Consider the following 23,030-nt stretch of genomic DNA (forward strand, 5'->3'; position numbering starts at 1 on the left):
TCTTGGTATCTGTTGGGGAGGCATTAAAGGAGACTGAGTCCCAATTTACAGGCAGTCCTCACTTGCTTGAAATGGTATCCAGACAACTTCACTAATATCACTGAACTAAAGCTCATCATGTTTTATGTAGGGTCCATATGTTAACAAGAAAGAGTGAGATAACTCCTTATCTGACAGGGCCATTACATGGCTTCTTTATTTCCTAGTTTATATATTTACCCTCACAATGCCTTGAGGATTCAAGGATGACATCCCCACACAGGGACAGCACAGCCTCCCATTCCCTTTTTGCTGGCCTTGAAAGCAGAAACAAGTCACTCAAATCAGTGTTATCCCAAACCTGCTGGGTGTGCCTTCTGAAATATTGTTTTAAAGCCATCCTCACTCAGGCTGCATCACACACATTTAGACAGAGCTTCTTTCTCTCTCCTGCCAGCTCCCACATGTCCTCATGCCAGCATGGATTGCACTTGTCTGCTGCCTTCCCAACATGAGAACAGAACAGATGAAAGAGCAACTCCAACACACACAGATTGCACAGACTCCTTTCCATTCTGACTCCTCAGCAGTACAAAGGGAACCACTGCTGTAAATCCAATTTCTAAGATCCATAGGACTTCTTCTTTAACATATTCAGGACGGTTATCTTTACATTGCTAGAGGAACAAGACAGTTTTTCCATCTCTTGCAATTAAATTTAGGCGTTTTTAAAAAGTACTCCAAAATATGCATTTGATGGATGCAGTGTCACTTCATATTAATGGAGTTATTAAAAAGCATTAACTCAGAGAAACACAGACACTGATCAGTTTTTCTTCTGATTCCAAAGGCCTCTCTTGCTACAAAAGCAGTTTCAGTAGTGGCTGAACGAAGCGAGGTGACACTGAAGATGATGATAGCACTTGATTGCCTCTCAGAATCCTGAGAGCCAATTTTTGAAATCTCATTTTAAGAGCTTAATTTGGACCCAACAATTTCAGCAGTTCTCCCAGGGTGTTGTTCTGACTTTGCTGAATAGACACTGGGGAGGAATCCTGCCCTGCTGGCACTGCCTTAGGGAAAAAAAATAATAAAAGAAGAGAAGTATTTCTGGTGTTAAAGATGAGAGGGGTGGGAACAGCAGGGGTTTTCTCCTTGAAAGCAGGCTACAGGTCTGACACAATTGTGATTATAGGGAGAGGTGATTTTCCACTGATTGGAAAGACAGCAGGTTTGGGGCATGGAGGAAGGCACTGATTCCTCTGAGTTTTGTTGGGAGAAGGGAAGGGAGGAGGGAACAGAGGGGAAGTGAGAGAAGGGAGGGAAGGAAGGGAGGAAGGAAGGGAGGAAAGAAGGGAGGAAGGAAGGGAGGAAAGAAGGGAGGAAAGAAGGGAGGATAGAAGGGAGGAAAGAAGGGAGGAAAGAAGGGAGGAAAGAAGGGAGGAAAGAAGGGAGGAAGGAAGGGAGTTGGCAGTTCCAGGCTACAGTTTCTGTCAAAGCAAAATGAGTACTCTTTAAAATCCTTGTTACTGCTAAAATTCATGTCTGTCCATTCTGAAATCCTTCTTCTCTTTTGTCCCCCCAAATGACATGTCACTTTGGATCAAAAGAAACAGCATTCTTGTTCAAGAGCAACATTTTGCCTGAACTTCAAGCAGTTCAGTATTCCAGAATAAAACTCAAGGATGAGACTTATTTACAATTTAAAAAAATAGATGCTTTATTCTGAAATTGCATTTTCTATTGTATTTAAAGCAATTATGTTTTTAACATGGAAAGTGTCTTCTAAAAAAGCACATTTATACTTGAGGAGAAGGTGGGGGGAAATAATGGATTAATAAGTAGATCATTTTACTTCTTTTGAAGTCAACTCAAGCACATTTATCCTTTAAGCCAAGTATGTACTAGAAATTCTGTGGCATAGGAAGATTTCAGGGAAGCTTTTCAACAGAGAGCTTTACAAAGCTCTTGACAACCCACTCCCCACTCAAATGTAGAATCCCACAATCCTGATTATTGGGTACTTGTAAATAAAAAGCAGCCCTTCAAAAGCAAGATAAAAGAACACAAGCTGAAGACCCTCAAATGATCCCAGCCTTGGGATAACTCACCCCTCTGGGTAACTCAGTGCTGATTGCCAACAGGCAAGGGGAAAGAAAATAAACTATCCAAACCAATGAATTTGCAGCCCAAGTCTGAAATACAGCCCTTCAGCTGCTGGACACAGCCAAGCTTGGACTCTGCTAGCAATTATTCTGTTTCAGTGGCACAATTAACCACAATAATTGCTAATTTTACGATTTTCCATAGAAAATCTGCAAGGTTTTCTTACATGCCTGATGTTAAACAAGTTCCTCTGACTTTGCCCAGCTTATTATTTCTTTATTCTCCTGTGGCAGCTTCAGCAACACAAAATTACGTGGTGCACAAACTGCCTGATGGGCAAATCAGAAACCCAAAAGTTTAATTATAAATGGGCTGCATTTTTGTATTAGGAGAGGGAAAAAAACTATCTCTGCCTTGCAAAACTGTGTCCTGCACTAATGTGTTACAAGTAAGTGAAAAGTTTGTTTTTTTATGGGTTGATAAATCAGTATTTTCAAAGTGTTTCTCGTACCATTTTCTTCACTCAGCTGATAGTTTTGCATGTCATTTTCACAAATTATTTATGCATATGTGAGTGTAAACTAAAATTTAAACTATGAAAAGCTGAGATTTGAAAAAGTTTCTAATGATGACTGCTGAAAAACCCCTAAAGTTTGTTTGTATCTGTGTTACCACAGAGTATCTTTTCCTGCCTCCCAAATCACTGGGAAGCACCTTCTTTTCCCCAATGTTATGTAACAGAAGTGACTTTGTGAGTTACTAATTATGGGAACTGTATGAAATTTGACTTCTGTCAAGCCTGGGGGAAGATAATATATTGTCTTAATGGCTGAGTAATTAGCAGGGTACCTGAATGAACAATTGGAAGACACTAAGGTTTTCTCCAGTGGCATGCAAGAGATCATGCAGAGAAGCTCTGATGATTTAATTGGCTTCATAAAAGATAAAATATCTATAAATGTGCTTTGCTGCAGCCTTTTTAGGGTGAGACTATGAGGCTTTCAAACGACAGAAGTTTTGTAATTAATATAATTGTCCTTATTTAATGGATGTGTAGACACAAAAATGCAAACGTGGTGGTCATCTTAGTGGCCATAAAGCTTGTTACTATTTTATTTTTTATAAAAATAAAGTAGCATTTTCCCTTCTCTGTGGGAGCATTTCACTGTGAGAGAAAGGAGCTGATTGCAGGTTTCAGTTATTTCATGTTCCCACCTGGATTCTCTCTACAGTTACCTGAGGTGAGGGGAGCCCAAAGGAAACCTGAGGAGCAGCTCTGAGGTGTGTCTGACACTGCTGGGCTGTGTGTGGGAATCATTGCTCATGAAAATGGATTTTTTATAGCTTGTCATCAATCAAATTAAAGCAGAGAAGCTCTGTTGTCAGTTACAATGAATGGCAACCATCAGTAGCTGTGGAAGAGCTGTTTTAATCTCTCTGAATCACATCATTTGTTATGCCTTTCCACCTCATGTGTTTTTTTTTTAATTGCTTACTGAATCCACTAATGCACTCTGAGACTGAGAGCTTTCATATTTGTTATGTTCTGTTAATATACAATGATTTCAGTTTCAAAGTCCTCTTACCCCTCTGGTATCTGATCAGAATGTGATAAGGGCAATCGATTCAGGCCCATTCTCTTCTATCCATGTGCAGAAATAAAGAACTATGATATTAAACAATTTATATTTTAGTAAAAGTGTCTGGGAAAGAACAAAGTAATATATAGAAAAGATGAAGAGAAAAGAATGTAAGAAAATAAGCACATTGTTTGTCACAAAAGGCAGAATACAATCCCAAAGTCAAGAAGTAGAACAACAATGCCATGAAGACAACATTTGATTTTCAGTACTATCTGGATAAATAATCTCAAGTCTCTTCTTTCTCACATAACTCTTGTTATATTCAGGTTCAAACTGACAGTGCGATTGTTCAGGATGAACTGCCACAAACATGGGGCACCCACTGGAGAAAGGTCAGCCATATAGGTTGGAAACAATGGAACACACTGGTTAGTTGTAGGCACAAAAATAAAAGACATCCTGTATTTAAGAAATTAAGGCTCTGGCTTGATTAATTCCTACAGGTGCTAAGGAAGGGACAAGTGGCACCCCTAGGAAACTTTAGTGACAGCATGACCCCACTTTGAGGGGACAACAGACTGATTTTCCTTTTCTGTTTGTGATAAATTTGATGGATTTCATTTCTGGATGTTTTGAGATGGACTTAAATGCACCTGTGTTTGTTTATATGCTCCAGTGAATCTCTTCTCTTGCTTCTCCAATGTTCCTGTTCTTTGATTTGGAGAACAGATTCCTCACACCCTTGACTTTGGAGAGGAGTAAGGGGCAGGTACAAGGCTGCTTTTTCAAATGTAACTACACCACAAAGACAGGTAAATGAAATTAAATGTTCTTTATGTTAATTCCTTTTTTTTACTCTAGTGACATTTTCTGTTGTTCCCATTTTCAATACTCTATTAAGGTTGTTTATGAAAATGATTAGAAGAAATGACAAAGGGCATACACAGTATTTTCAGCTCACATCAATGCAGTTTTTCTCTGTATAAAGCACGAGTTTCAATGCAATTATTGAGCAATTATTCAGGTCACACAGCATGATTTTAAAGAACATGAGGTTTATCCAAAAAATACACACAGACAAGACAGTCAATGATATAAATTCTGTCACTGCCAGTCATACCAGATACGATTCAAGAGTGCATCACAGAGCTGGGTCTGTACTATCAGTGCTACCAATAGTGCTACTATTGTGCCCTTCTGAAGGTGCTTTGTCAGCTACTCCTCAACAGCCTCTAAGCTGGCAACTAAAGCTTCTGAGAACAACAAAGTGAAACACCTTGTTTGCCTCTGCGGTGACCCAAATAGCTTTTGTGGTGTGAAAATGTACCACCTAATTCCACTTTCCCTGCCCCACACAGAGCAGTAATCACTCACTGCCTTCAGCAGATTCTCACAGTGCTGCTGCAGACTGTCCCTGTTCAGGAAGGGAAGGATTCTCAGGGATCAGGAGGAAGGGTGTTCATCTGTATTCTGCCTTCCCCTCCATCCACAAGCAAGACAGAGCCAAGTGACAGTGGAGCAATAATTAATGTAACTCGTGCCCCTTTCTTTTGTGAATCACTTTCATACATTGCCTACCCATTGTATTTGTCACCTTATTTACGGATTTTTTTCCTGTAGGTGCATATTTTATATTGGCATCTTCGCTTTAAAAATATAGAATCATAGAATGGATTGGGTTGGAAAAGACCTCTGACATCATCAAGTCCAACCCTTGGTCCAGCTCCAGTCCCTTTACCAGATCGTGGCACTCAGTGCCATGGCCAATCTCAGCTGAAAAACCTCCAGGGATGGGGAATCCATCCCCTCTCTGGGCAGCCCATTCCAATGCCTGAGCACTCTCTCTGCAAAGAATTGCCTTCTGCTCTCCAACTTCAATTTCCCCTGGCAGAGCTTGAGCCCATCGTGCCCCCTTGTCCTATTGCTGAGTGCCTGGGAGAAGAGACCAACCCCCACCTGGCCAGAACTTCCCTTCAGGCAGTTCTAGACAGTGATGAGGACTTAAAACTCACCCCCCCCCACAAGCCCCCATCCTAAATATTTCCATATATTGACCAGAATTTAAAAATATAATTCTAAATGCATACTCAAAGAAAGAGATGGAAAATATTTTCAATGCTGATAAAATTGTTTTCACTTAATTCTTAGAACTACCTGAATTATTTTGTTCTGAAACTAACACAGTGAATAATACTCACTACTACAACAGGTAAGAATGTTCCAGCATGAATGAATACAAAATTAGCAAAATTAAAAGCAACTGCAAAGAGTTCTATTTGATTGAAAATATCAAGCACTGAAAGTACAGATGAAGACCATACCATTAAAAATAAAGCTGTTCACACACAGGCTACAAAGCTGTACAGAGGGTCTGCAACCTTTTAAAATATCCCTTAAACTTGTTTTATAAACTGCACTGATGAGTCAAAAGTTATTCTTTCAGCAAAGGTTGTTCTATTGCAGTTTATTGCAGTGTTGTGTGTGTTTAGCTGAGATACACCTTCCCAAGGATGGTGTGTCTGATATCCAGAGGTGACTGCACAGCTTCGTTTTCTCAAGTCCTTTCCTGTGTGTCTGTGTAAGCCCCAACAGGGAACCCCAACCCAGGCTGAAACGAAAACAAAAGCAGCTTTTGTGTCCCTTAGATGAGAAATTAGTGAATATCTTCTGACTGGTAAAGATGTGTCAGTGATTTAACACATGATTTAACGTGGTTAAACACAACAGAGGGAATCACACTTGTATTTGGCATCTGTGCCACTAGAAAGGCTGCCTGGGTGAAAACCAGGAGAATGGGAAGACTCCAGTTCTTCACTGCACAGAGGCTGCACCAGCACAAGGGACAGCTGGAAAAACCCACACGTGACATCTGCAAACCTCGGCTCGACATTTTCAAGCAGGACCACCAAATCTCACTAGTTCCTCCATGAAATAAAATCCCACGCCCCTAAATATGCTGTAAGGACCTCTTGTTAGTTAGTAAAGAATCTGGTCCCTGGTTTCTGTAGTTGGTGGTGGTCTCTCAGCAGCTCCTGGCAGGGGCTCTGCTGCTGCAAGGTCCTCACCTGGCACTGTCTTGAAATGGTCTCTGTGATGTGCAAAGCCCCAGTAATGCAAAGGCAGCTGAGATGAAAACACTGCAGTTACATTTGTGGGATTGGGAAGGACGGAAAGTCAAAATGTCTCACAGAAATGGATGGAAAACTGGTGCTTTGTTAGTGATGCGAGAGAGACAAAAACAAAGAATGCACCTCCTGGAAGAGCCACTATTTTTCACTTATTTCGCTGTGCTGCTGACTCTGAAATCCCCAATATTGTTTAAAGCACGAACTAGACATGTTCAAATTCCCTGCTCCACACCCAAATCAGTCCTTCCTTCTGCTATTATTTTATGGACAGAGCCCATGGAAAATCCACAACTAGACAGATTTCATAAACCTTGAAAGGAGATGGCATAAACAGTACTTTCTACACTGCATAATTTTTAAAGGAACATCCCCGTGTTTTAGGAAGAGATTGGAACACAGGAAATCAGTCAGGCTAATTAAGGCACACTATAGTAATGGTAAGCAAGAATCGTGACAGCAGTCAGAAAGAAAGGAAATAATTCCCTGCAATATGCTGGTGCATCCTCCTGGAATCGGGAAGGTCTGCAGGAGTTGAGTGGAAGGAAAAGATCATTGCACCTCCAAGCAGCAATCCCCAGTACCTCCAGCAATCATCCTTAACTAGAAAAGGAGAAATGTAATCCCGAGAACACTTCGGGGCAATGCAGTGCTGGAAAGATGGCAAAAGTTACTAGTTTTTTTGGGGAGTTTTTTGGGGGAAAGGGATAAGGCAGGAGTGTGATAAGTTCCTCAACACTGTAGTGAACGCAGCAATAAGAAACAGAATTTATTATAATTGCAGAAGCAACCTGTGTTTGCTGGAATTCCTCTGTATCATTTCAAGAGGAATTAGTGACCAACTTGAAAGGCCATGAAAGCTTCTCTTTTCAGAGACTCATTTATGCTCCCACGTACAGCTGGAGATTACCAAATAATTCTTTCTGCAAGATATCTGCAGATATCAGACCCATTTTATGGCTAATTCCTTCTACACATTATCTAACTCTGTATCACCAATGTGAAAGCAGCATTTCTGTATTTCTATTCTGCCCATTTTTGTCTCTGTCATGAACAGACGATTTGCTCTGCCCTGCTGGAGCTGGCACAGGGGCTGAATAAATGGTTGAAGCTATTGAAGATACAATCTCCTCTTTTTCTTCCTTTCTTCCCCATCTTTTATCATAATAATTGTAAAATTATAGATCTCCCATTTCAGAATTGCATGGTTAGCTTTGTTGCCTAGTTCAAGCATCTGTCAGAGTGTTTGCAAGGTTTTCCCTGGTATCATACATATGTTCAGGTATTGGCCAGTGTGGTGTTGGTTTCCAAAAAGTTTTTTTTTTTCTACAGGAATGTTTAAAAAGGCCTCTCTCAGAGTGGTGATAAGAGTTATAAAAACATCATCTCTTGGTCTGAACATAATAACTAAATGCCAGAAAAAGACCTCCCACTATTAGAAAGATTCCAAGTGCTTCCTATCAGATACATGAACAACATATAAAGTGCTTTGATACCAGATACATGTACAAAACTTGCTGATCTACAGAGAGCAGTTTGCCACTCATGTTACAGCCTTTATCAATTGTTATTACATGCTTGTGACTCTTCCTGCTGATGTCATCAACTCATGTTTCTCTCTTATCCCTCTCACATTTTTTTCTTCCCCCATAAGCAAAACCTTTCCGTTTTCAACTCCATGCGGAGTTCAGTAGATGATCATAAATCTCTTTTTTGTGTGGAAAACCAGACCATTTGAATGTGCAGATGCCCTTCTCTCTGTCCATAACAAACTAAGCCTGGATTAATTAATTCCTATGATAGCAATTCTTTAGTTTGTTTTGTTGCAAACTGCAGAGCAGCTTTCTGGAGAAGGCACACCTTGAAGGAATGCAATATTCTTACAGGCAGTTTTTAACAATAAAAATGTGAGGAAAAGTGCAGTCACTGTTTACAAGGATATCGTTTCTTGTTATGGCCTCACTATAACGTTGTGGGTTTTAATGATTTAAGATCTCAATCTAAAGTTGTTTTAGGTTCACTGCTTCCACAAGCCCAACTGCTTTTATAACAGAGCAGCTAAAGCTGTGCAGTCCTGGGTTTTTTAATTTGCGTAACTGTCTCTCTTACATTATTATAATTAGCAAAAAATAACAACAATGAGAATGCAATTTAACCCACTTTAAGAAATACTTTAAATAATCCAATATTTAAAAGGATAAGCTTAGAATTATGCTTACATTTTTAATGATGTTACCAAGATGGCACATTCAACTATAGATCTCTATGTGTGATTAATTTATTTATTTGCATGTACAAGTCAGGAGTTTGGGCACACAGACACAATTACTGTAATTATGGGCAATATATAAATGCCCCAAACCTGATAGGTACTTGTATGGGTGTGCAATTCCTGATGCAAAAAATCCTGAAAGGTTCTTACAAATTCAGGCATTTGGCCTTTGAAACAGAATCCTTTTAGGTGTGTTTGTAGAAAAACTCACAAGCTTGATTTTCAAACACACCAAACATGATTAGTGATTCTCAAAGTAAATCTAGTTCTGATTTACCATATTCAGTAACAGGGAAAATGAAGTTCTTGTGCTTCTGTGAGAACCAAATATTGTTTTCTTTTGTATTATATCTGAATATTCCCAAGCTCACAGGAAAATAATCTTGACCATTAAAAATTATTTCAAACCCATCTTTGTACCTCCTACATTACTGTACTAAAACCCACATAATTTTATTCTATTCTACCATTATTGTAAGACACAGAGTAACACAATGTGGTATTTCTCCATAAAGTCAAACTCAACCTTGATGATTCTGAGGTTCTCTGGTTCATGTCAGCAACATGCTCAGTATCAAATCCTGATCACCAAAGTGGCTGTCAGTGCAGCACAGGATTTTAATAAAGCTCATCAACTTGCAGTTCATCCATTAGACCATATAACTTCATATATTTATACTATAATTATACTATAAACTAAAAGCATATATTATTATAATACTACTATAATTTCTCCATCCATTTTAATATCCAGTTTATGTCCATATCTAGTACAAGCAGATGATATTTTAGAAGAAAAGAACTGAAGGGTTTGGTTTTTTCTGCTTTTGAAATTTATTTACCACACAAGTGATGTCTTCCTGTAAAACACAGGGAGGTTCAATGACAGATTCTGCTCTCAGAAACTTCACTGCTCAGACTCCCAGTGATTTCTACACAAAAGCTCTTTGGTTTTGTGTTAACAAACATTACTGTCCATCTTTCAGAAAACTGTTCCTTAATTACAGCTAATGATCAGGACATGAGCAGCTACACTCATTTGTTTCTCACCTTAATAACAATTAGTTTTCCTGTGTCTTAGTTCCAGCCAATTTTGCCATGGAAGAAACACATAAAATTCTGTAATTAACCCATTCAGGTTTCCCTTTCCCTTTCCTGAGCACACAATGTAGAACCACTTGCAGTACTTAGCCCCAAATTATAATAACTACTGAATGGTATTTACATTTGTACTGATTGGCTCTGAGTGTCCCCACTGCAATTTCTGCATGTTGCTCTCTCTGCAGCAGGAGCCCTGACTGCAGAAAAGCCAAAACCAAAGTTTAAGTGAAGCCTTAGATTTAGGCAAGAACTGCAAACTTGTCCTGTCAATGAATGACAGGTAAGCAAACAGCACAAAGCTGTTTTGTTGGAAACAATAATTAAAAAAAAACCCCAAACCAAATAAAAATCTACCATGCTCTAATATTTTACTTTTGTATAAATCATAAAGTAAAACTTAGAAATTAAGAGTAGTATTATGTGCAATGGCAGAGTGTAGTACAGAGAGATGAACAGAAATGATAAAATTAATACAAACCTTTGGTCAATTGGAGTTTTTCAGCTCAGTGACACATTGGAATGGTCTGTACAGGGATGCACATATTTTTTCTTTGCTATTTTTTTAAAGTTAAAGGGAGGGAATTCAGCAGAAAATTGCTCCTTCACACGGCAGAATGATCTGTACAGGGGGTGGATGCATTTCTGCTTTGGTGTTCTGGGGTTTTATATGTATTTACACACATAAACAATTAAACGGAGGGAAGTCAGAAAAATTGCCCAGTAGTCTTGACCACAACAGTCTTGAATTTTTTAAAATTTCATAACTAAGCATTGCCAACCTCTCCAAATCCCTCACCACTCCAGCATTTGGATTTATGGGGATTTCAATATTTAGGCAATGCCTTGGAAAACTGAAGGAGAGCTCTGAGCATTGGCCTTGTGTTATGGGTTCAAACCAAGACACTTTGTAAGACACGAATAAATCCTGTGATGATGCAAATCCAACCCCTCTTTAATAAAAGAGAAATCATGAAGGTGCCCTTTAGCAGAACAGGGTTTCTAATTTGTGTTCACCAAAGCAGTTCTGTGGGATAAACCTTCAATTCTGTGTCTAGAATATTTCACATGATTGATGACAAGCATCAAAGTTAAGTATTTCTACTGAACATACTGATATTTAATAGGAATCTCACAGAGATGAACCATGAATTTAATATGAACTCTTGAATAATCAGGTTGATATGAAAAATGCTCCCTCCAATGAGACTTCTGGTATTGATAGAGAAATTTCAGCTTAGGAACACAGGTGAGTATCACTATGAAAACAAATTAATTCTGCCTAAAATCTGAGTGCTTCCCAGGTTTGCTGAAGGAGAACCAGGCAGGCTTATTTCTAATTTTCAGTCATTCTGGGTGCACACTACAGCAATAAGCACTTTCTAAATGAAGAAAATATCATTATGCCCATCCTCAAAAAAGCCCAAACCTTAAACGTGGAGAGGTCAATGGGACTTATTCAAGATGTTCTAGCAGAGACAAGGTCACTCAGCTAATTATGCTGGTGCAGGGCCCTCACAGGTCAGAGGCCAGGAAGGGCTGTAGCTGTTTAAATGAGGAGTCAAACACTTTCATGCAGAAAGCAGAATATTTAAATTTTTTAAGATGAAGATGTGTGGTTGGTAACATTTCAGGGCAACCAGACACTTTAAAAAACTGACAGAAAATTATGTGTATATATATATATAATTTTAAATGTTTGACAGATGACCAGACCTATTAAATAATATCCAAAGAAAAATAAATTCAAATTTAGGAGTACAATCCTGACAGCAGAGGAGGCACTGCTGCTACTTTTCAGGATTTTGAACTGTTAAACCCAGTGGTCTGTATTTAGCAAAAGAATAACAATGGACTGTACAATTTGGCATATTTTATATTATGTATTTCTTACTTTATAGACTCATTTTTAATAGAAAGCTGGAGAGAGACAGCCAGTTCTGTTACACTCAGCCACAATATTGTAACTACACTTGCCATCTCCATTTTCCTTATACAAACCCCCTCTTATCTGCATGCTTAGTTTTAGAAGAACAGACAAGTACTTGTCATACTTTTGGCAGAGCATTTAGAGAGCATTTTAGTTATAAGGTAGTTATTTAATTTCACTGTACAGTCAATGCTAACTACCATTATGATAATCTATTCTGGTTTCATGCATAACAGATATTTTTGTTTGCTTAACAATTTCCACATCTATTTCAAATATGTATTTTAAAGTGGATCCCTTGACTTATGTGCTTCCTTACTGGTTTCTTTCTAAGAACTGAAAATTTTTCTTCTCTGCCATCATCATCTTACTCACCTCCCAAGCTGGTTTTCCTGCTTTTTTCTTCTGCAATTATTCCAGAATCTGCCTTTTTTTGTTTTCTTTTTTCCCCTACTCATTCTGTTTTTATGAGCATTGGTGCATAATACCCCACATATATCCCGTACTGACATTTTGTAAGGAATGCACAAAAATACATTAATTGTATTTGGGAAGAAAAAAACATGTCTGGAGAGTAAGTCCTGTGAGGAGCAGCTGAGGGAGCTGAGGGTGTTTAGCCTGGAGAAAAGGAGAAAGGAGGTGTGGGGAGACCTTATTGCTCTCTACAACTACCTGGAAGGAGGCTGTAGCCAGGTGGGAGTTGTTTCTTCTCCCAGGATGAGAGGGAATGGCCTCAAGCCACATTCTCAGAACCACAGGACATGATGAATTGTAAGGCACCCACAAGGGTCATCAAAGCCAACCCTCAGCCCTGCACAAGACGACCCCAAGAGTCATTCCATGTGCTCAAGAGCATTGTCCAAATACTTTTATAACTCTGCCAGCCTTGATGCTGTGCCCACTGCCCATAGGAGCCTGTTCAGTGCCCACCACCCTCTGGGGGAAGAACCTCTTTCTAATATCCAACCCAAACTTCCTCTGACACAGCTCCAGGCCATTCCCTTGGGTCCTATCAATGGTCAGAGGGAGCAGAGCTCAGTGCCTGCCCCTCCTCTGCCCCTCACAAGGAAGTTGTACCTGCAATGAGGTCTCCCCTCAGACTCCTCTTATCCAGCTGAACACAACAAGTGCCCTCAGTGTCCTCACATGGATTCCCCTCAAGACCCTTCCCCATCCTCATTGCCCTCCTTTGGACACTCTCTTCAGGTTGGGCATCAGGAGGATTTCCTTCCCTGCAATGGAGGTTGAGTGCTGAGCCAGTGACGGAGAGGGAACGACCCAAAGCACACTCTGCACCCAACGGGAGCCAAGGCACAAAAGGCTTTTGTGAGGGACTGTGCGGGTATTTATAGGTCCTGAGGGAAGGTTCTGGAACTTGGATGTGATTGGGCAAAGGTGGGGGCGGAGCATGTAACTAGGCAACCGGACAGCCAATGAGAACAACTTGCCAAAGGCGGGAATAGCAACCAATAGGAACCCAGGGATCAGGGCAAAAGCGGGAAAAGCTGTGAGGGGAGGAAGACAACATGGCGGCGACTAACGGGGGATGAAGCTCTGAAGGGAACAAGCACGAGGGATAACAAGAAACCTTTTGAACTGAAAACCCATACAATAAACTCACAACTCTTAAAACAAAAGTCTCTAGTTTGTCTGGTCCATGTTGCTCTGCAGCACCGTCGTCCTCGTAAGTCCATTTGCTGCAATGCTCTTTCCCATTCTCATAATCCGAGTGTTCTCCCACAGTTAAGCATTGGAAGGGGCTGCCCAGGGAAGAGGTGGAGTCACCACCCCTAGAAGTGTTCAAGAAATGACTAGATGTGGCACTCACTGCTATGGTTTAGTTGACATGCTGGTGTTCAGTCAAAGCTTGGACTCCAAGGGCTTGGAGGTCTTTTCCAACCTTAATGACTCTGTGTTTTCCCACTGCTTTGTTTCAAAACATCATCTTGTACATGTCCTGCCTTTCTTTTCAACTCCTTGTGGCAGTATTCCATGTGGCATGAATTAGTATCAGTGCTGTTCAAATCTAGGACCCTGCGTCCCCAGTTCTAAAAGGTCCCATAAGAGAGCAGCTGATCTCCATATTTTATTTAAAAATATAAAAATATGTGATTACTCAGTGAAAAAAATATGTGCATCTCAGTATGGTGGTGTGGGAGTCAAAAGAGGAGAGTGCTTTGCTTTGTTATGAAATGTAAACATTAAAATGAAAATATTATCTTGTATTACCCAAAGATAGCAAATAACAACCTGTTAGATCTGTAATTCTTACAATGTTAAATGTTTTAGGGTTCAGTGGAAGCAGCAATATAGGTCAAAAATGGAAATAGATATGAAGTTAGTATGTCTCAGTTATAAATGTGATGTGTACACTGCACATCTCTCTCAGCTGATAAAGGAGAGCTGGTCTGGCAGTCCAATCAAGAAAGGCACAGGACTGGAGTTCCAGGCAATTACATTTAGAGGTGCCATTGGTCTGGGAAAACATACACAGCATCTCTGATATTACGCTTGGTATCAGCTCAGGATACAAATCTATAATTAATTACAAGTTCTGTCCATCCTTGTCCCCCTTTTTTCCATCCTATATTATAAATACTCTACTTGCAGACCAGGTTCATACAGAACAGCTAAACATTCAAGGCATACAAACATCTCACAAAGAGATCTGTCAGTTATATTCCCAGTCACTTTGGATAATATTTGGAAAAAAATAATGATCTCAGATTTTTTTTTTTTTTACAGAAAAAAAATAATTAAGACTGCAACTAAAAAGGAAAAAAGTCAAGAGAAAGATGATGTCTGTGAGCGATATGTTATAATATTACTGAAATATAAAATTGGAAGCAACCTCTCTTCAGTGGTGCATAAAGTGTTAGCCTTCATAATGCTTCTAGAATCTCCTTAATTATCACAATTAAGCCTTTAAAATTTCATCCAAAATATTACAGCTGCTGCTTTAAAGACTCCTTTTTACTGTAAAACTGAAGTACACACAATCTTAACAATGTTTGAGGAATAATGAGATTTGCATCAACTGTGAGACTCTTAATTGGCAAAAGGTGTGGGAATATGAAGAATCTCCTTTCCCTATAATCCAATCAAATCCAGCAACATCAGCTTCCAGATTGCAACATCAGCATTTCCTCCACAGGGCTGAGCAGGAGGTTAAGAAAAAAATTAATTGTAAACATTAATGTAAATCCCAAAAGTTCACAGTGGTCAGAGTGGCTGAGCCACCTCAGCACCATTTGTGTGCTCCCTGTGCTCTCTCTCTGGTGTTGCTGGCACTGCTTCCAGAGCCCAGCCCAGCAGGATGGAGCTGGAGCTGGTTTTGCCCAGGGGGTCAGCTGAAAATGGAAATTGCATGTTCTCATGAGAAGCCCACCAGGACTCAGGAATCAAACCCACTTCAAACCCATCTGGTCAAAGGCAAAGCCAGGAGGAACGTTACACTCAATTCTTAATTCATATAGCAAGTATTCCTGCAAGAGCTTTTAGAAGAGATTCCCTGACAGCTCCCATAGCTGCAGCAAGGCAGGAGAAAGGACTTCTGTGGTGGTTGTGAAAAACTCTCTTCACACAAGAAACAAATCCCTTTATGGCTCATTGAGTCACATATGCAAGTTTGCCCAGAGTTCTGAAAACATCCCTAAACCATAAAGAGATGAAGAGATGCTTTTTTGTTGTTGTTTGTGTTAATTTCTGCACAGACAAGGCACAATTCTAAAATCCCCAAGACAATCCCCAGGGCAGGGATGTCTGTTTGTCATCCTTCAATGCCTACTAACAGCATCTATCATCTGTCTCTCATCTTCTGTATAAAACAAAGGTGAGCTGTTTGATACACAGTGGAGTAAGAAAGCAGCTGGAATTGCTGCTATTTATGCATAACCTGCCAGACAAGCTGTTGCAACTGATGGTTATGCATTTTAGCACAGCCTGCTATTGGCACATGGTTTAAAATAAAAAATATGATGCCCAGACATTCAAGGCAATGAGCAGTTTCAAAGCAGTGAGCTGTTGCTTCCTAATTATTATTTGGACTAATTTTTTGATAAGCTAGGGCTGGGGTTTGTTTTATTAAGTATTATATTTCAGGTAATATATCCTTTATTACTTAATACCAAACAACTCACTGCCAAAGTAAATGATTTTGGCCGAACTAAAATTGCCATTCTAGTGGGCAGGCCTCTTATGCACTAACCAGAAATGTGGAATGAAACCAGTGCTGCTGGCAGATAATATCCTGCTCCTGGTGGCAGAGCAAACCTGGCATGGGCACCATCAGATTCCATGGTAGTAGGGCAGTGGCCAGCATTTAATAGCCTATAAAAAATTGAACATTATTTCATCAGGAGCAATGTGCTATGGCTCACCTTCACTCATCTCAGTGCACTGAAATAATTCAAAGGACATGGAGTTACTTTTTTCTCTACTACTTTGCCAGGTTAAGTTCAAGCAAAGCACACAAAAATAGAACTGACCTGAACAAATGACTGGCGGTTTCTCTTGGGCTTCAAAAGCAAGGAGGTGTTAAGAGGGAAAATGACTGCAGACTGACTTTCCCCAGAACAGAAATGGAATTTGTTATTGCTTCTAACTGGAGAAAAACACCTGGCAACTGCCAGCATTTCCTTTGTATGAGACAATTTATAGGAACACTTACATGTACATTAAAATGCCCAGCTGTCAAACTGCAGAGGTCTGCTCAGATGGTGATGCACCGTATATCAGATAATAAATATGAGTTACAAACCCTTAGCCAACCCTAAATTGTAGGTTTGCAAACAGTTTGAAAACTGCTAACAATGACTGGAATCTGGTTTCACAAATCTAGTTAATTACTGTTAATTGATGTTGACCTTGCAGAAGGTGCATCCTGTGGTTAAGGCACTCAGGGTCAGAAAGGAGAGTCCTGTTGATGGGACCTTTTGTACCAAAGGACAGTGGAAGCAGCAGAGAGAGATGATTTGGGATTGTCAGTACAGAGACCTGGACACTTCATGTTAATATTCACAGAATATTAACTGGGCATTGCTAAGGAAACAGCCAACTTCAATTTACTATGGTAATTTAGCAACTAGCCTCATTTATTCCTCTTCACTGTATGCCAGATACCAATATTTTTATTTTATTTATTATTGCATAACCTAGTGGATTCTTTAGAGTTTTTTACTCATTTTTAAGCACTACAGTCCAATTCAATTTGATAATTAGAGAGGCAGCAGTAGCAGAGAATTCCCTATGACTGAACTCAGTGCCTGAGTGTTGGTGGTAGCTGAGTGCTCTCGAGTTGTTAACAAAAGTACTTTCTGAGACCTGCTCACAAATGAAGCAGAACTAATCAATCCCGCTTGGACAAGCTGATTACCTGGAAATCAATCAGTCAGGGAGTTTGCTCTGTCAGCCTTCAGGACATGAGCAAACAGTAAATGTAACTTTTCCAGCACAAGTAGCACAGAAAGCACATCTAGGAGGCAAATGTCTGTAAGGCAGACACAGAGAGCAGTGGAGCACAGAAGTTCTTGTTACTGTCCCCAAATACTCTGCTGTGACATGGAGAGCACACACATTCTTATTCCATCAGTCAATGTCTCACAACAACTAATTTTCCACCAGTGATCGGGAGGCTCAGAGCCCTCTCTCAGCAGCATCCAGGGAACTGAACTACATCCTGATGAGCAACACTTTGCCCTTCTGGTAATGCAGTTTGTGTTTGGATTTTCTTTGTGACAAGCTCTGCATTTTGCCTGGGTTTAACATGGCATTACAGCTGCTGGTGTTTCACTTTGTTCCTGCCGGGTCCAGAGATAGCACAACCCGGGAAAGGAAAACAAGTGACTGCACCACCTGATTGACAGGCTGAAAACACTCGGGAGAAGACCATGGCACAAGAAATAATGGCTGAGAGAAAAACAAATTAGGGGCCGATTGATATTCCAGGAGACATTTTATTGCCTGCCACTCTCCATCCCATGGAAATATTGTGATGGATTGGGGTGACAGGAAAGAATTGCTAGGTGCTGGTAATCACAATTCCAACAAGGAGGTGAAGGAAACACACCATGCCCCGCCTGTCCCCAGGACACAGCCAGATTATTGTGGAGGGAATACAACCATTAGCCACTGCAGGTGCCTCTAGACGTGTTGTTTGTATGTGTGTTCACACTGTGGGTATCCCTAACCCTAAATCTGGTGAATTTTCAGGTCTGTATTCTAAGATGAAAATACTAAGAGGGAACTGGAGAGTGAAGCAGATTAAATGCAGCCCTATGTGCTTTCCATGGAGCTGAATGCCAGCCAGTCACCACTCACAGTATGGGAAGAGTTCTAGCCCATTTCTTCTGTAAAAATCTTGGTGCAAGATGTTCTGAAAATGTTGACAGACTAAAACATATTTAAATTCTTTCTAAAGCTGCAATCACTGTGACTGTGCAAGCTGGTGCTGCAATTACCATCTCCTTAAACCTTCACACGCAGACATTTGGCTTTCTGAAGACCAGTGTCCATCCTGCATTCCCAATAGCACTAGGAAAGAGCAAGCTCTCTTTCATTGGATACCAACACCCCTCAAACTTAATGAAATCATCCAGAGCTGTAAGAGCAGAGCTTTGGGAAAGTGATGCTGAAAAGGGCTGGGAAGATGGGCCAGGCAGGTACTGGAGGTCTAAACTGAGTCATGGCTTTCCATAGTGTCACTGGCCACGATCTAGCCTGGCCCCAGGGACTCTGCTACCATGACAACTGGTCCAAAAACAAATGAAGGTGCAGAGGTGAAACAGAAAAGAGAAGAGAGCCTTTGTTTTACAGCACACTGTCACGGGGGGAGATGATTAGAAGTGAGTCAAAAGTCCCAAAGCTGTTAGTGATACTTCTGAGAACTCTGAGATCTATCACCAAAGCTAACCTAGGACTGTCATGGAAAGGTAGACTTTCATCAGACTGGGAGGTTTCCAGAGGTTTCAGGATGCTTTCATAACAACCCTGCATACCCTCCATCAACCTGACTGGCTCCACAGTAAGTCCCTGCCACCTGCTGGCTTGTCACCAGGTGGAACAGAGGTCTCCTGTGCCCCTGCTGCTCAGTGTGAGCTGAGATGTACCTTCAAGCAAAGGGGTTCTGAAGGGAGGTTCAAAATGTCACCCTGCAAATCAAAACGAAGTCCTCAGAATGCCTCTGCACTCCTCAAAGGCAGAGGATTTGAGAAGGTAGATGTGCTTGGCAGGTAAAACTGGTGACTGCTGATACAGAGAAGCAGGAAAAATAGAGGAAAAAATAAAGGTAATAAAGAAAAGGAAAAATAAAATGCTTTACTCTCTTCTCAGGTGCCCAACTCTGGCACAGTCCAAGCTCTGAGCTTGTTTAACTCCATCCTGCCAAAATTACAGAGCAACAGGAAGAGCAGGAAAAGAAATTCAGGACTGGGCAGGGACAAATCCAACAGCCTTTGGACAACCCTTCAGGAACCAGCTTTGTGCCTGTTCTGCTGCCAGGGTTAGCCCAACAGCTGTGGTTTATTCTCTGGAGTTACCTGAGCTGGGTCAAGCCACCAGTTGGCCTCATAATGGCTCAGCAGGACACAGAAGCCTTTTTGAGGGGGTTCTAATACTACATTTGAAATCAAGGAGATGCTCGAAATACCTGCACGGTGAAGAAACAGATGGAATTTCTAATGTTTCCTACCCATTTAAATGACAGTTGGACATGTGGGACTTCACATATTCACCACTCACCATTAACAGCATTTTCATTGTGTGATCCTGATAAGGGTATTTCATTTATATAAAAGCAAAAGGTCTAAAAATGGATTAGCTGAGTCGCAGGTGTGCTGTGAGGTGAGAGAGCAATTATCAAGATCATTATTATAGTACATTAGAGTCTAATGGTGTGTGATAAGGATTGGAAAGTGCCTGCTCTGTACTCAGCTATCTTTCAGCTGGCATTCAGTGACTAAACAAAGGAGATTATCTGTATTGTGTGCATACATTGAATGACTGAGAGAATGGAAAGCAATATCAAATACTTAGAGATGTTGTAGAGCAGAAAACCAACAACACAAAAACAGGGGGGATAAAAAGCTTTTTCATTTTTCTAAGCAGCAGTGCCAACATTGAAAAAAAAATGACACATGAGGTGGTGTTTTCAGTAAAGCAATTTCTGTTTCCTAGGGTCCCTTAAAAAAAAAAGGTGAGGTGCCTGTGTCCATGTACACTCATGCACAAGGGACTGCCAATTTTATACACAATATTTAAACAAAATGTGTTTCTTTCACCACAATTGACTTTTTGAGCAAAAGAAGTTTGGCTGCATCAATTTAAAAAGCAACAACATGGAGTTTGGCAGCAATCCATTTGTGCTGAGATTAAACCACCTGCTACCAAACCCATTGATCCTTTAGGATATTGATTGGTTAATTTAATAAAAAAATGAAGTTTTAGAATGTGAACAAATTCACAGTGCTGAGGAGACAGGATTTTGACAAGCTCTGCTGCCAGACTAAGCTGGTAACGCTGTCAAATGAGAAAATCACACATGATTTAAAATATTAAAGATTTCCAATGTGGCAGATTGGTTAAAATACAACTCTAAATAATGGACATGTGACCTGTTAGAAAAATTAAAAATGGATAATCTTAAAATAACAGATCTGCTCCCTTTGTCTTTTATCTACTAATACTAGTGCTTAAAGCCACTCTGTATTTAATGCTCCTATTTACTTTGAAGAGCCAAATTATCTTTAGGATAAGATTCTGTTCTTGTTACAAAGAAAATCAGTTCTAACTAAGGATCAGATTGTCCCTGCGACAGCTCCGTGCCACAACATCCTTCCCTGTGCAGCTTTTGTTCTCAGCCAAGAGGATTTCCAAAGAGTCTGAGGATCCCCAGCCCAAATGTGCCATACTCATAGAAGATACAAATCCTGTGTCCTGGCACTCAGAATCCATGGTCTTGATCCCTACTTATGCCATTATTCCCATTAGGATGTGCTTGTTTTCCTCATTAATTCAAACCACATAATGAATGCTCGTGGCTGTGCACTGAGCCTGCCAAGCTGGCAGTGAGTGCCCTCTGCTGCTGGTGGGGTTCAGGGCAGAGCAGCAATTTACCACCAAAATAGCTTTTCCCTGGAAGATGTTAGTTGCAGAAAATGCATGTTTGGGAAAAATAAAAGAAAAAGAAAGTTGTGACAAATCTGTAGCAACATGCCAGTTTTCCTGCAAGAAGTCCTGAAGAACTTGTTGGGGATCCCAGGCTGTCACAACTTCAGCTCCAAGAGGCTGCCTGAGGACAGAGGGTTTTATCCCAACTTGGAGCAGTTTGGAGCTGTTGGCATTTGCTCTGTGAGCTGCAGACTGAGGGCCCCTATGGCCAGCAAGGTACTGAAATAAGGACAACATGGGGGGAAAAGTAAATAGAATCTTAGAGTCATAGAAGCAGTTGGGTTGGAAGAGACCTCCGAGATCATCAAGTCCAACCCTTAATCCAACTAATCTGATTACCAGATCATGGCATTCAGTGCCACGTCCAGTCTCACATTAAAAACCTCCGGGTTTGGAGAATCCACCACCTCCCTGGGCAGGCCATTCCAATGCCTGAGCACTCTCTCTGCAAAGAATTTTTTTCTGCTCTCCAACTTCAATTTCCCCTGGCAGAGCTTGAGCCCATCGTGCCCCCTTGTCCTATTGCTGAGTGCCTGGGAGAAGAGACCAACCCCCACCTGGCCAGAACTTCCCTTCAGGCAGTTCCAGACAGTGCTGAGGTCACCTCTGAGCCTCCTCTTCTCCAGGCTAAACACCCCCAGCTCCCTCAGCCTCTCCCCACAGCACTTGTGCTCCAGTCCCTTCTCCAGCCTCGTTGCTCTTCTCTGGCCCCGCTCCAGCCCCTCAATCTCTTTCCTGAACTGAGGGGCCCAGAACTGAACACAACACTCAAGGTGTTGAGGAAAACAGTCTCTACTTTGGAAAACTGAACAACAATTACCCATAACATCAGTGATTGATCAGCTCAGCCTTCTGCACCACTCCCGGCTGAGGTCTGTGAGCTGCATCAACACCTGGCAACAAGAGCATTATTAAACCTTGCCAGAACAGGAGGAGAAAAGAAGCAAATCCAGCAGTGCATGATGGAGTCAAGCTTTGTAATGGGCTTCCTGAGGAAAAAGGGGACAGAATCCTTGGCACTGCCAGGCTGTGGCTGCTCAAAGTATTCTCCAAACAGCTGTGGCTGCAGTGGCTGCAAAGTAGATTCCAAACATACACCAGTCTTGCCATGTGAGCAGAGAATTTAACACAAACAGTTTCTGTGTTTTGTTTTATTACTGGTGAAGAGTCCCATTGACTAGATGGGGAATGCAAGTCTCTGTTTTTTCACAGACTATTCTGATTTGGAAGGGACCCCCGAGGATCATCAAGTCCAACTCTTGAGTCAATGGCCCACACAGGGGATTGAACCCATGACCTTGGCATTATTACAGCCAAGTTTTAACCAATAACCAAGTTTTCACTGCAATCTTTACTGAATTTTTTTCCCCTGGAACAAAGAGGATGTATGGAAATGCAGAAAGAATTGTAGGAGAAAATCAGCAAAGATGTGCATTTTCTCCTTCAAAAATTAAATTAGAAAATGTGAAAATGGGGGGGATCAGACCACAGACAACTTTCACCCACAAAAAGCTGTGTGCTTTACTCATGGTCTAACTACAGCTTTAGGACTTGGTGCATTCTTATCATATCTAATGTTTATCCTCTCCACATAATAGATAATTATGTAGTATTGTTATATAAGGTTTTCTATATAAGATATATAGAAAATATTAATATTTTCTCATTCCACAACATGTTAATAGTGCCAAAATTCAAAGAGCAGCCTTTTGGGTGGCCAAGAGAACAGTTTGAAGTAAAACATTTTCATGCCACGGCAGCAGCTGAGAACA

General features: G+C 40.8%; 1 protein-coding gene across 3 annotated transcripts in view; it reads right to left on the bottom strand.

Annotated features, from left to right (window-relative positions):
- The window catches only part of EPHA6 (EPH receptor A6), a 410,680-nt gene that overhangs the window by 199,770 nt on the left and 187,880 nt on the right, over window positions 1–23,030 (bottom strand). The gene's annotated exons all lie outside the window — the stretch shown is intronic.

This window comes from Pithys albifrons, chromosome 1 (genome assembly GCF_047495875.1).
Source record: "Pithys albifrons albifrons isolate INPA30051 chromosome 1, PitAlb_v1, whole genome shotgun sequence".
NCBI classification, from domain to species: Eukaryota; Metazoa; Chordata; class Aves; order Passeriformes; family Thamnophilidae; genus Pithys; species Pithys albifrons.